The sequence below is a fragment of the Giraffa tippelskirchi genome, chromosome 13, assembly GCF_054371585.1.
Source record: "Giraffa tippelskirchi isolate mGirTip1 chromosome 13, T2T-mGirTip1v1.2.pri, whole genome shotgun sequence".
NCBI classification, from domain to species: Eukaryota; Metazoa; Chordata; class Mammalia; order Artiodactyla; family Giraffidae; genus Giraffa; species Giraffa tippelskirchi.
Window position 1 is genome coordinate 73,384,693 of NC_137287.1, and position 14,618 is coordinate 73,399,310.

A 14,618-nucleotide genomic window follows, 5' to 3' on the forward strand; every position below is an offset into this window, starting at 1 on the left:
CCCCTATAATTCAGAACTCCTTTACTCTTGGCAGATTTGAAGAGTTTGACTCTGTGGGCACAAACCAAGTCATTTTCAAAGAGCATATCTGCTTGGTGGGTAGAACACTAAACATTATCTTTTAGTCCAGCATGATCTTTTCATCATCTCCTTTCTATCTGCCACAGACTTAGAACTAAAGAAGACAAGTCTGTTTCAAATTGCTAGTTGGAGAGAAGGCACCCACACAGCAAGTTTAGAGCAAACATCACGGCAGGAGCAAGAGGAAGGAATCGCAGTGCACCCTTCACACGTGCACAGTACTTAGCAGAACTGCCTGTAGACACTGAGGGTCCATGCTTCCCCTCCTCCCCCTTTTATCTTCAAATAGTAATTTATGTCTTTAGTTTTTTCCCACAAATGACAGAAGACATTTACTTCATAACTTCTCATGCCAACTCTACAATCAACATTCTTCATCTCTCCTACAGTCACCTGCTAAAGGGTGCTACTCCAGATCGCAGCCCTCTCTGTGGATCTCACCGGGAACACAGTTGGGAGGACCATGCTCATCTCAGTCTGAACAGCCACCAAGCCTTGGTTTCACACCTACTGGAAAAAGATCTGACTTATCATGGAAGGAAAAGTGAATCTATGGGCTCCTTTTGTTTTTTTTGGTTTCTTTCTGTGAAGTTTTCGCCTCCCTCTGACCACTTTTCATGCTTTTTTATATCCCTCAAATTGACTTTGATGCGGGATTTTAATATTTTTCTTCCCTTTTGGTATTTAGAGCTGTTGGTTTCCACAGCAACCCACCTCGCTGGGAACCCAGTGTTTGCTGGGTTGGCCCATCAGGCTCTGTGGAAAGAAAGTCCATTTCCACCAGCAGATCAAGCAAAGGCTTTCAGTCCAAGCTGCCCAAATGCCCTGTGCTGCTGCTGACCATCAGGGAGAGCAGCAGAAAAGTGAGTCACTGGACTCAGTCTCCAGCGCTGTGATTAGTTATATTTAACCCAAATTCAGGGGAGTCACAACAGCTTCCCATCTCTTACATCAAAATATAAAAAATTAGTCATTTGAAAATATTTTCTAAATAGTTTTAGAAGGGAGGTTATTTTTAAAACGTTACCTGACCTTTGCTTGAAGAGATTCTGCTCCATACTACTTGCTGCTAACTTTTAACAATATCTGTATATTTACAGAATTGCCACTTCTTTATACAGCAATTATAGGTATATCCTGAGCTGCCCATGTAAAGGGGCAGTTTTCTATCCACTTACTTTACTTCTTTTGGAAATATGAAAGGTTTTTCTTACTTTGTAAGATATCTGATGAAACAAGAATGTATTTTATTATACTAGCGTTTTCTTGATTTTCTCTGGTCTCATAGAGTGCATATGCATCTTACATTGTTCAATTTTATTTTCTTCTTAAACTTTAGTGAATCGTGTGAATGTGCATTCTCATGTACAATCATGTTAGTTCACATGTCTATAAGATTACTGTACTGTAAGATGAAAAATTTTTTTCTTGTTTTTTTATGTATCATTTGTGTGAGAAGTATAATAAATCTATTACAGTAGAGTACTATATAGCCAATTGTGTTAGGTGGGTACCTACAGTAACTCTGTCAGACTTATGAACAAATTTGGCTTATGAATGCACTCTCAGAATGGAACTCATTCATATGCAGGGGACTCACTGTATTTTTCCTTTGTTTTTCAACAGTTTGATTAAAAAAAATTAGTGAATCATATCCTTTAAGCAAATTAAATATTTTCTAAAAGACGTATCCATAATATTATAGACTGTGTAATATTGTTACTGAAACACAAGTCAGTGTGCCCAATGCACAGAAAGGCCAAACAATACCAAAACATCGGAGTGTGAAGGAGAAAGGTTTATTCAGGGCTGTGCAAGAAGACAGGTGGCTCATGCCTTAAAAACCTCAAATTCCCCCAAAGCTCTCAGCAAAGCCCTTTTCTAGGAAATGTGAGGGAGGTGAGGGGTGAGTTGTAAACTTCTTGGTGTCTGAGCTTTTGTTCCTGAAGTCAGGTCACAGTCAGCTAACGACATTCCTGTAAAACACCACCATGCCAATGTTACTCTGTTTTGACAAGAAAGATCCCAAGGTATGACTTTCACCCTGCGAGGTTCAGTCCTGGCTGAGAGGAAGAAGATCTAGGCTGGTGGCTTCCTCAGGCCAGGTCCCCAGACGCTGTCCAGCTGTTATGGCTGAGGGAGCCAGGTGCCCAGGACACAACTGGCTTTCAGGCTCCTCAGGCGGCCCAAATGGGGGAGAGGGTCACTGCAGCCTCAAGGCCTGAGTCTGACCATTGGGTGGCCTTGGCGAGAGCTCTAGAGCCCTGTAGACACAGCCTCCAGCCTGTTCCCTGGGCCCCTGGCTCATCCACTGGCCCAACGGTGAGTGAGCTGGAGGGCCTCAAGGAGAAGGCTTGGATCCACTTCTTACTTCATTCTCTGTTTGACAACTACCACTCCACAGACCATTAGCTGAAAATGTCCTCACTAAGGGCTGATCACTGACAGTTGGCTGCTTGGGGGTGGAGCCCACTGAGGTGCCAACCAATGGCTGAATAGGACCACTAACAGTCACTCTTTGACAGTTGGCTGCTGTAGGCAGGGCCCACTGATGTGCTGACCAATGGCTGAGTAGTCCCATGGTAACCATTGCCTGGTAACAGGGTAGGGGGTAAGGGTGCACAGCGGCACAGTGTGCTAAGGGCTGCACTCAGGGCAGTGATGCTCTATTACAATATTAGATATTATCTATAATATCATGCATTATATAATCTATATACTAATATGAATTATATCACTATAGTATGCAAATATATTAAAATATGATACCAATATATCAATATCAGTATATTAATAGTCAATGCATTGTATATTAATTACATAATTGTAATGCATATTAATATATTACTTGCATTATATAATATTACCATTATATGTTATATATTATATAATATATATAGTTATATAGATTACTATATAAATATTATATAACATTCTTACATATTGTCTGTATAATATATAATGCATGTATGTGTGCTCAGTTGTGTCTGACTCTTTATGAAACCATGGACTGTTGCCCACCAGATTCCTCTGTCCATGGGATTTTCCAGGCAAGAATACTGGAGTGGGTTGCCATTTCTTCCTCTAGGGGATCCTCCCATTCTTTACCACTGAGCCATGTGGAAAGAAGCCCATATTATATAATAGAACTCGAAGCATTTGACAATTTTTGTGTGTGTTTCATTCTAAAAATAATATTCAGCTTGGTGTTCTGTGCAGAAGAGAAGGGACAGATGCAGGCATGTGTCAGAGGGACACATAGGCTGGCATGAGTGTCTTCTGGCTCCCCTGATGGTCCCCTCATCATCCGTTCTCTAGTTAACCACCTTTTGCTCTTGACTGTACCAAGAGGTGCCCTAAAGCCTCTCTATTAACCTGAGGTCACAATAGCTGATACAGAATTCCCACCCATGTGAGGCTTTCCTCACAAGTGTGTACCTTAATTATCAGTGGAGGACTATGATCTCCAAACTTCCATTTGAACTTCTACTCACTTGAAAAAGCCCATAAGACATGTTTGCTGCTGCAGCCGTGGGAAATTAGGATCCCACTTTGCGCCTTTCTGTGTTTTCCAGTCTCTAGCAACTGACTCCTACCTGAACCTCATGAAAAGATGGCTCAGTGATGACTCCCGGTCACAGCTTCAGTTTGGAACATGGATGAAAGCCCTGGTGCAGGAAGCGAGTAAGTGCTGGTCCCAGGCACCCTCCTGCTGGCCACCCACACTCTGCAGGGCACGTGCTTTGAGCTTACTCCCCATCACATCTCCACAGGCTCTGCACACAGAATATTCTCTCACCTCCCTCTCATACCTGAACTTATGTCTTGACAGGGCTGCCAGGATCTCTGGTGCCATAAACCAGTGGATTCTTCTCCCTTCCCGTAAGAGATATATAAAGAGGATGGAACTGCAGATCATTTCATTAATTACACTTTCTAAGCACAACACTAAATTGCCAAGAACGTAGAAATACATGATAAACATTCATAGAAGTATAGCAATTAAAGAAGCTATGATAAAGTACATAGAATACATGATATATACATGTATGACATATCTTTTTTTCAAGTGACAGGATGCCTTCTCTCCCTGTACTTGAAGCACTTTATAATGGAAATAGAAAATGCAATACTCGAATACCAACAACCTCCTATGACTTTTTGAATGAAGATGCTGTTAAGTCTGTCTATTCACCAATAAGTTAAATGGCAGAAGTCATTCTCTGCTATTATACCTGGTACAAGATGAGGCTTTCTGAGGCTGCTTCCACACACAGGTTATGCTATAAAAGCAACTATAAAGTGATTATACTCTTGCAACTAATCAAGGGTTTATTTGGGGTAAATATCCCAGGATAAACCGAAAACTACTGCTGGATTTACCTGATTCAACTGTACAACTTACGTATATAAACAAATGCTCCCAAGCAAAATAATTTAACTGGGTTTCTATGATAGCACCTAAAAGTTATCTGACAGTAAATGACACTGACACAATCCCACTCTTTCTAAATGACAGCAGAAATCATGTCGAGGTAGCAAGTACTATATGAAAATATAATTGCTTATCTTGGGGGAAACTTTTCTGAAAAAATTCAAGCCAATTTAAAATAAAAGAATGCTTTAACTCTGCAAAAGAAATCAGAAGTGAAGCAGTTATTGAACACCAAAATGATGCTAAATATATCAAAAAGAAAAAGCTTCAGTTCCAGTTTTTAAGAACTTTCCCATAAAAATCGATGCATATATACAAACCTAACAGAGTATCCTTGTTTTCCTCAGATATGAAAGTGAAAGTATTAGTCACTCAGTCATGTCTGACTCTTTGCAATCCCATGGACTGTAGCCCGCCAGGCTCCTCTGTCCATGGGATTTCCTAGGCAGGAATACTGGAATGGGTTGCCATTCCTGTCTCCAGAGGGCTTTTCCTGACCCAGGAATTGAACCCAGGTCTCCTGCATTGCAGGAGGATTCTTTACCATCTGAGCCACTATGGGAAAGTATGTAATGACTACAACAGAGAAGTGTAAATACGGTAACTTTTTCTCTAAGCTTCATACAATCTCCTTCACACTTCAACAAACGAATAGTGATGATGCAACACTGAGTGACAAGAGAACCCAGAGGGATTTGTAAAGAAATCACTATAAGAAACCACTTGAAGAAGACTTCGGTTTTATTGGTATTTTAAGCTTTTCACAAAGGTACAAAGTCCCCTTAAGAGAATTTGGAAGAATCTGCAAACTGTGAAGTTAATGAGCAACATTAAGCATGTCTATAAAATTAACATACACACCACAGCCAAGCTTTAAAGATGTGTTGGAAGATGTTCATGGAATGGTTGCCAAGGGAACCTGGTGGAGGAAAAATTCTCTATGTGTATATGTCTTTCCAGATCACCTTTATATCTAAGGATATGCACTTTTAATAGTTTGTCCAGGTCTCAGTCAAGAGCAAAATTACACGGCATTTCTTTTGAATAAGAAACTTTCAGATGTTTATTATTAAAAAAAGATTTTAGCAAGTCATTTCTCTCTCTAGGAAGATACCAGCTAGAAAGTGCCAAATGGTGCTAGTTGTGAGGAAGCTGACATTAATTACTTTTAGAACTTTAAAAAAGGGGCAAAAAAGGCAAACCAAAGAGACTTATTGGAAGGTTGTGAATAGTCCAAGTGTGTGAGGCTCACTGGCACTTGAAATGTCACTACCTGAAAGATAAAGATACAAGATTAAAACAGGAGAGACAGAGGTCCTTGAAGCAGCTATGGTCAGAGCAGTGGTTAAATTACACACATGTGCTTCTCTTTCCAAAGAAACAGAATTACTTAACAAGCTATAGTGGACCTATTATTAAAATTTTCTTTTCAGAGCTGTAAATGGAAAGTAACCTTTAAAAACTGTATAAAAATGAAAAATTAAAAAATAAAATTCTTAAAAATTCTATATACCCATAAAATTTTTTCTTTTCTGTTTTAGATGAAGCTTAATTAGTAGGGTGCTTTAGGGTCTTTGATATGAACTACAGCGTTGGGGCCGGAGAAGGCAATGGCAACCTACTCCAGTGCTCTTGCCTGGAAAATCCCATGGATGGAGGAGCCTGGTAGGCTGCAGTCCATGGGGTCGCGAAGAGTCGGACACGACTAAGCGACTTCACTTTCACTTTTCACTTTCATGCATTGGAGAAGGAAATGGCAATCCCAGGGACGGCGGAGCCTGGTGGGCTGTCGTGTATGGGGTCGCAGAGTCGGACACGAGTGAAGCGACTTAGCAGCAGCAGCAGCAGCAACAGCGTGGGGGCGGTGCTGGGAGGGCGGGAGGTGCGGGGGAGGAGGGGCATGTACAGAACACATGTTTCACAGACAAATCATCTGGGGTCAGTTTCCAGGCTCCTCATTTCAGAGCTATGTGGTCTCAGTCAAGTCCGTCAGCCTCTTTGAGTCTCCATTCCTTTTTTGTTTACTTTGATTAAATCTAAGTAAACAAGCAAATAAATTTCAGAATCTGAGAAACATAAAGGCAGAGAGAAACGTGTTTGTTTTCATAGTCTCCAGGAGACAAACTAAGTATTGTGTTCCTAGAATATTTGTCCTGGGAAATCTCTATAGGTTGCCATATCCCAGGACTCAGGTGAGGAGGTTAATGAAAAGCGGTCAAGGGTCCAATTTTGCAGCATCCAGATGGGTAGACTGTGCTCTGAGAAGGGGAAAATTTGAGGCATGGCATCCCAAAGTACCATAGCTAATCAGCATGAGGGAGGTCAGGAAAGGAAGGAGCTGGCAAGACCTTAGCCCTTATGAGTCTCCATTTCTTCATCCATATAACAAGGGTTCCAACTGCCTTGAAAACATTGTAGGATTCATAGGAGAACAGGGATGATGTATGTAAGGTGTCTGTGGGCACAAGATCATTCCTGATTTTGCTCCCTTGCCAGTGTTCCTCTAACTTTACCTGGTGAAACAAAATCTCAAAACCACCCCTCACACCTCTTCCTCCTCCAAAAGCCTCTTAATGGAAGAAAAATAAAAAAGGAAAGACGGTTTGCAGTGCATTTTGCAGAGCACAGGGCTTGGGGCTCTGACCACCTGGATTTGTCTCTCTTCTCTCCACTTAACTGCTCTGTGCTCTTAACTGGAGTTTTCCCATCTATAAAAAATGCAGGTGATGCCCCCCATAACTGTCTCTGAGGGCTGCCATGAGACGGTAAGTGTAAGGGGCTGGCATGCAGCACAGCACATGGTGAGGGTTTAATGAGCTTCCTCTTTCCCAACATCTGACTCTGAAACAAGGATCGTCAAAGGTTTTTAGGAAGTTTATGAATGCCCTCCTCAAAAGATTCATGCAAGGAGCTGACTATGGCTGACTGTGGTTTGTGGAAGATACTCTTTCTCCTTCACACTCATCACTGACAATTCCCAAGGACACAGAGAGCTGGAGGGGTGGCAGAAGTCATTGCTAATGTTCTGCTAAACAGGAATTCTCATGGGTTCCTGCATTTCTGCACATTTCATGAGCGAGGCACTGACTACCAGTGGTTGTGGGCTGTCTCTTCAAGGATGTTTATTTAAATGGTGGAGATGGTGTGGAGAAAAGGGAGCCTACCTACACTCTTGGTGGGAATGTAAGTTGGCGCAACCACTGTGGAGAACAGTATGGAGGTTGTTTGGAAAACTAAAAATAGAATTATCATATGATTCAGCAATCGCACTCCTGGGCATATACTCAGACAAAACTATAATTTGAAAAAGATACACGCACCCCTATGTTCATAGCAGCACTATTCACAGTAGCCAAAACATGGAAACAACCAAAATGTCCGTAGACAGATGAATGGATAAGATGCAGTACATATATACAATGGAATACTACTCAGCCATAAAAAAGAACAAAATAATGCCATTTATAGCAACAAGGATGTACCGGGAGATTATCATACTAAGTGAAGTAAGTCAGAAAGAGAAAGACAAATACCATATGATATCATTTATATATGGAATGTAAAATATGGCACAAATGCTTCAGACACAACTGAAGCAACTTAGCACAGGCTTCTCTCCTGTAACGTAACCCATCTCATGTACACATATCACTGGGCCCTCTCTGAGTTGCCCTCTAGGAAAAGCATAAGGATGAGATTGCTGATCCTCTGGCAATGCTACTGCTGTGAGTCTTTGATTCCAAAATGTTGTGTCTTCTGTGTGTGTGCGTGCTAATTCGCTTTAGTCGTGTCCAACTCTTTGCAACCCTATGGACTGCAGCCAGCCAGGCTCATGTCTGTGGGATTCTCCAGGCAAAAATACTGGAGTGGATTGCCATGTCCTCCTCCAGGGGATCTTCCCAACTCAGGGATCAAACCTGCGTCTCTTACGTCTCCTGCACCGGCAGGCAGGTTCTTTACCATTAGCACCACTTGGGAAACCCTGTGTCTTCTACCAGCATCTATAAAGCCACAGCTGACCAGCTTACTAGCTGACAAGGAGGGCAGACTCTCAGTCCCTTTACAATTTTTTTTTAAATATTGTAGATATCTATATTTTATTTATTTATTTATTTGGCTGCAGGGCAATCAGGATCTTAGTTCCCCTGACCAGGGATTGAACTTGTACCCCCTACAATGGAAGCAGAGTTTTAACCATGGAACCACCAGGGAGTCCCCCTTTTACAGTTCTTGACAGCCACTCAGGAATCCAACGAAGTCCAGGAACTATGAAAGTACTGAGGCTAGGATCCTGGGAGAGGGTGGGGAGTCAGAGAAAAAACAACCGAGACAAGACAGTCCCAGGCTTTGGGTAGTGCCTTTTGGCTTAAGAAGGTTCTTTTTAACTAGCACGTTTTTAAATTCTAAAATAACCCTCTATCAGGAAGGACCAAGGTTTCCCTTTTCTCTTGGCAAATCCTAATCATTCCCACACCTCTACACCTACTCCCACCTACCCACCACTCTGCTGCACTAAATTTCCAGGGTTATTCCAGTATGTTCTACACTGGCACAGCCTTCCCTGCAGGACAAGAGGGAGAAGCAGAATCTGAGGGGTTTGCCCTCCAAGCATTATGGTGCAGTGTGTACCCCTGGGTCAGGAAAACTCCCTGGAGGAGGGCATGGCACCCTACTCCAGTATTCTTGTCTAGAGAATCCCCATGGACAGAGGAGCCTGGCGGGCTACAGTCCATGGGGTGCAAAGAGTCAGACACAATCAAGTGACTCAGCACAGCGTGCATGTATTTATTTTCAAAGGACTGATCATTTAAGCTCCCTTTTAAGCTTGAAGAGCTCAAAAGTCTTATTTATGTCATCACAAGCAAAAACTGAGAAGTGCAATGAAAATTCTGTTAATTAGCTGCTATCCATTTAACATTTGAAAATGTACATTTGTTTAGTGAAACACCATTTCTGCTTTTTACATCTGTTTGAGTAAATGCTCGTTTAATGAGACAGCATTGTAAACTATGCTCACGCCTACGTATTATAAAACCTTATAGTGTTCTAATTAACACAAATATTTATGGAATCCAATTTACAGGCATTTTCTAAGAAATTTAAAAGTTTTCACAACACAATTTAACTTTTCTGCTTGATCTGAAAGGGAAAAATTCTGACTCTTCTGAACAACAGAAGAATTGGTCCTTGTGATGTTTTTCCACAGTGATGGTCAGCATATTATATTTTCCACACCTTTTACGTTTATAGAATTGGTTCTTCATATGTGCCAAATGGATTAATATTTTGCCTTCTAACTTTTATAGCTCATGTATTGGCATCAACATCAATAAAGGGATTTTATTTTCTGCTCCTGCCTTGAAAATGAGTTCCATGCTCCTCTTCACTGCCAACTCAGTTAATAATTCTGCAACATAAGCTGGAGATTTATTTTTCCAGGTTGTAGTACAGAAGGTCTGCCATGTTTTGTCTTATACTTGGAAATCCAGGCTATTTTTAGCTCCGCCTTCAGAAGAGCATGGCAACCCATTCCAGTATTCTTCCCTGGAAAATTCCATGGTCAGAGGAGCCTGGTGGGCTATAGTCCAGGGCCCAAAGAGTCAGACACACCTGAGCGACTAACACTTTCACTTCACAAAGGCATTATTAAATGTCACCTGTTAAATGGAACACAGGTGTAGAGTGTACAGAGAATAATCATTTGGCTCAGGCCCAGAACTCAAAGTGGGGCTTCCCTGGGGGCTCAGATGTAAGGAATCCCTCTACCAATGCAGGAGATGTGGGTTTGTTCCCCGGACGGGAAGATCCCCTGGAAAAGGAAATGGCAACCCACTCCAGTATTCTTGCCTGGAAACACCGTGGACAGAGGAGTCTGGCGGGCTACAGTCCACGGGACTGCAAAAGAGTCAGACATGACTTATCAACCTAACAACAACAACCAGAACTCAAAAGTTCAAAGAGTGCCCCAAAGACGAAGAATTCGGGACACAAAGGTAGATAGAAAAGTCCACATGTGAAAGAGATTAAAATGAAGTTCCAGGGTGGCCCCGGGCAAATGGTTTCCCCTGGTGGGCTGTCGTCTATGGGGTCACACAGAGTCGGACACGACTGAAGGGACTCGGCAGCGGCAGCACTTTACCAGGGAGGGAGAGGGTGCCTATGAGTAAAATGTCCCCTGGGAACCTGGGGATGGGGAGAAGTAGTAGGAAGTGTTGGAGGCTTCACCCCTACAAAGAAGACAGAGTGAGCTCTTGGCTGTGCTATAACCTTGACCCCTTCACTGGACCCATGAGGAGCTGGAGGCTTTCATTCAAGTTACGTAGCTTGTCTGTACCTGAGATGGGATCATCAGAGTGGACAGGCGTATTAATCATGTCTTTTTAGGGACTTCCCTGGTGGTTCAGTGGTTAAGAATCTGCCTTCCAATGCAGGAGGTGAGGGTTTGATCCCTGATCAGGGAACTAAGAGCCCACATGCCTCGGGACAATTAAGCCCTGGCACTGCAACTAGAGAAAGCCTGTGCGTGCAACGAAGAGCCCATGCACTGCAACAAAGACCCAGCACAAAAATAAATTAAAAATAAAATAATAATTAATTTAAAAAATTGTGTCTGTTTATCCTGTACTTTGCCACTTTGATCTCTTGGGTCTTTTCTGACCCAGGAGGGACTGCATTGCCTAAGGCTAGTTGATTCCATGAGATGGTAAATTATTACCTTAGAGGGCTCACCTGTGAGCCTGCCTTCAGCTGCAAGCTAACCCATCCAGAGCCCACACCCCAACCATCTAGATCGAATTCCAGCCCCAGTTGCTATCTACCTGCTCTAATCTTCCCAGGGCCAGATATCAGACAACTGCAGACAGCGCCCATGCCCCAGAGCCTGCTGAAACTATTCAAACTAGCCAATCCTAACCCTGCCCGGCCTGCTTACCCTGCTTCACCCATTCTTTTACAAGAAATACACAATAAAGGCTTTTGTCTATATTTTCCTCTCAGGCCCTTTGCCTCCTGGCTGGCCCTGGTGCTTCTCTGTGTGTCCCCCTGTGGAGTGATGTACCCCTTCCTCTTGGGAAAAATGAGTATAACAAATGATCTCTTCCATGGCAGTCATCTCCCGGTCTGTTGACCTCCCCATACCTGAACAATAATACAATCCAGGAGTTCCCTGGTGGTCCAGTGGTTGGGAATCCACCTGCCAATACAGGGGACAAAGGTTCCACCTCTGCTCTGGGAAGCTCCCACACGCTGCCGAGCAACTAAGCCCATGTGCCACAACTACTGAGCCCACTTGCCTAGTGTCTGAGTTCCACAACAAGAGAAGCCACCGCAATGAGAAGCCTGGACACTGCAACTAGAGAGTAGCCCCCGATTGCTGAGAAACCCTGAGCACAGCAACAAAGACCCAACACAGCCAAATATATATATATATAAAATATGATCTATATTTTAAAACAGTGGGTGATTCCAGGTTTTCCTGGCTGAGGATAAGCCACGACCAGAGAATTGGCGCAGAATTAGTTAGGATTACACTTGTGATGAAGAAGAACTTTCTAAAAGTGCTGGCTGCATGGATAAATAGTATGTTCCATATCACAGAAAATACTTAAGAAGTGAGAAGAAATGGCTCATCAGGCAGGCACCATAGAGCACTTCAATCAGACCTGATGAACCTCTAAGTTACCTTCCAGATTCTGTGACAGTCATAAAAGGACTTCGCGTATCAGGAGGTGAGTGAGAAATTGCAGACTCTCGAAAGCAGAGGGTCACTGAAGATTTTTGAGCAGGAGAGTGAAGCAATTCATCTTTTAGAAATAGGCAAAATGGACCAAAACAGAGGAAGACTATTGGCGGAAGAATTAATGGAGGGATTCCTATTGAAGTCGTCTCAAGACCACAGAGAATGGCTTTCTGGTGCATATGTGGGGTGCATAATGGTGCGGAAAGAAACAGGAGGAAGGGTAAACCTTCCTGACCCCGCCTTCTCAACAGAGGTGAGGAGAGAGACCTGGTCAGAGGCTCCAAGTGGAACAGATGTCAAAATATTATGAGGGCAGGGTTTGAGAGCATTGGACACTGACTTACAAAGGACCCGCCTAAGCAGTTCATGGTTATTACAATCAACACATCACAGCTTTCACATTTGGGTACAACTTGACTGTATATTTCTTGCCAGGTCCACCTCATCTTCACACTCAGAAGCACATTTATCCAAATCAGTTGATGTAAAAAGATTTTAAGTTATGGATTTAAGTTCAGGTCTTTCACTGAGGCCAGGACAGGTAATGTATCTTTTGGTTCTTCTTTGAAAAATCACGTTCAAGTATTATAATTGTGCAAAGGAAAGATGTTTAAATCATTTTGTCATTGATATTAGCAAATTTAGTCATGTGCTTAACATTTTTAGGATGAGATGTTCTTTTGAAACTGATGGTCATGATCATCCATTTGGGGTGAAGATTCTCAAGGTTGACCCAAAAAATAGAAATGAGGACAGTGGCAGAAAACTGCATCCTGGACACAGCAATCTTCACACAAAGAACCAGCAATTACTTCTGGATTCCCATTTTTCTGCTCAATTAGGTCACATCTACCTTCTTTCTTATCAGAACTAAATTTAGCAAACACCCACCACAGTGATCAATTCCTAGAACAAGGCTTTCCATCAGCCCACAGTGATTCTAGCAAGACCTGGTGATTCTTTCCAGGGCTCCGGATTATGACATTTTGTGAGTGCAGACGCATGCTTAGATCCAGTGTACTGTCAGATGGTCTTTGTTGAGTGATCTTATTTCATGCTCCCATGTGCTAACCCAGGCATATACGGATGACACCACCCACACATCCTCAGTGGGCCAAATACTGACTTGTTTTTCAGGAAGCTGTGAATTGACACAAATCTTATAACTTCCCACTCACTTGCCTGGAGCAGTTGGATGCCATATACATGGGCCATATGGGGACTGAACCCATGACCCTCATGGGACTTCCATGGGGTTTTAAAAAGCTTGAGCTAACGAGCCAAACACAGGATTAAACAGTTATGATTTTATCCTAAAATAGGAAGGAACTTGAGGAAGACTCCAAAACAATCACATTGACCACCACAAAAATGTAAATATGTTCTTCCAGCATTGTGATGTTTCCTTTCTAATCAATCAGCTAGTTGAATATTTAGTGCTTATTTGGGAATAGGGAGGCAATGTGGGAAAATGAAGACTTTTACCATTTTTTTTCTTTTTTTGGTTGCACCTTTGGCATGTGGGATCTTAGCTCCCCAATGAGGGATCAAACCCACGCCCCCTGCAATGGAAGCACAGAATCTTAACCACTGGACCACCAGCGAAGTCTCAAGACTTTTACTTTTAATTATTAGAAAGGATTAAACATTTTTATCATTTTCAAGCTGTCCATATTCACACTTTAATCTTTCAGAATCAGTGACTGCTATGCACACAACTCAAGTGCAATACATTCTACTCCATGTCCAAGTATACAATCCAAGTACATACAGAGGGTTTTCTTAGGAAGGGTGTGTACTGTAATTAGGCAGAAAGCAAAACTGTTACCTCATTGTGAAAGTTAATAAATGTTTGAAGAGAAAGTCTTATAAATAGGCAAACATCTGCTAACGTTTAGTTTTTAAAAGCAGAAAGTTAGTTTTTAAAGATATGGAACAGCTTAGACACATTACTTCAACAAAGCCTATTTCAATCAATATTTCCATAAATAGCTGTCCTAGTTTTTCAACTTTAAATAAAACAAATACAGTCTTAACACAAACAGCTATTTCTTGGTGTAAACGTGGTCCTACTTTAAACTTTGCACATTCTGCTTTCTTGTTCATTCCTTATTACCATGTAATTTGTGAATAATAAATTCATGAATGCAGAAAACTTAAACATGAATATAATACATACTAGAGGTAAGCAGAAACCAAATTATCTTATTTTTCAATGTACATATTTACTGAAATAACTGACATTCAAGGAACTCTCTATAACTCACACTTTTAAAAATCACCTAAAACAAGCCCCAATATTGCTTTACAGTGAAATACTCTATAGCATGTAAATTTTTTAATGTGGAATTTCATATTTTACTT

The 14,618-nt window shown here is 41.9% G+C and overlaps 1 protein-coding gene across 10 annotated transcripts in view; it reads right to left on the reverse strand.

Annotated features, from left to right (window-relative positions):
- Positions 1 to 14,618, reverse strand: part of FAM171A1 (family with sequence similarity 171 member A1) — a 168,657-nt gene that overhangs the window by 58,876 nt on the left and 95,163 nt on the right. Inside the window, exons 1-2 of one of the 10 annotated variants that reach the window (XM_081553598.1) lie at positions 2,453 to 2,560; positions 475 to 588 (exon numbers count right to left, since the gene is read on the reverse strand). The exons of 6 other annotated variants lie outside the window; for them this stretch is intronic. The gene's annotated coding sequence lies outside the window, so the exon portion shown is untranslated. Of the gene's footprint in view, positions 1 to 474; positions 589 to 795; positions 2,561 to 14,618 lie in introns of those variants that run through there. 3 more of the 10 variants (XM_081553596.1, XM_081553599.1, XM_081553597.1) reach the window with 3 other exon arrangements.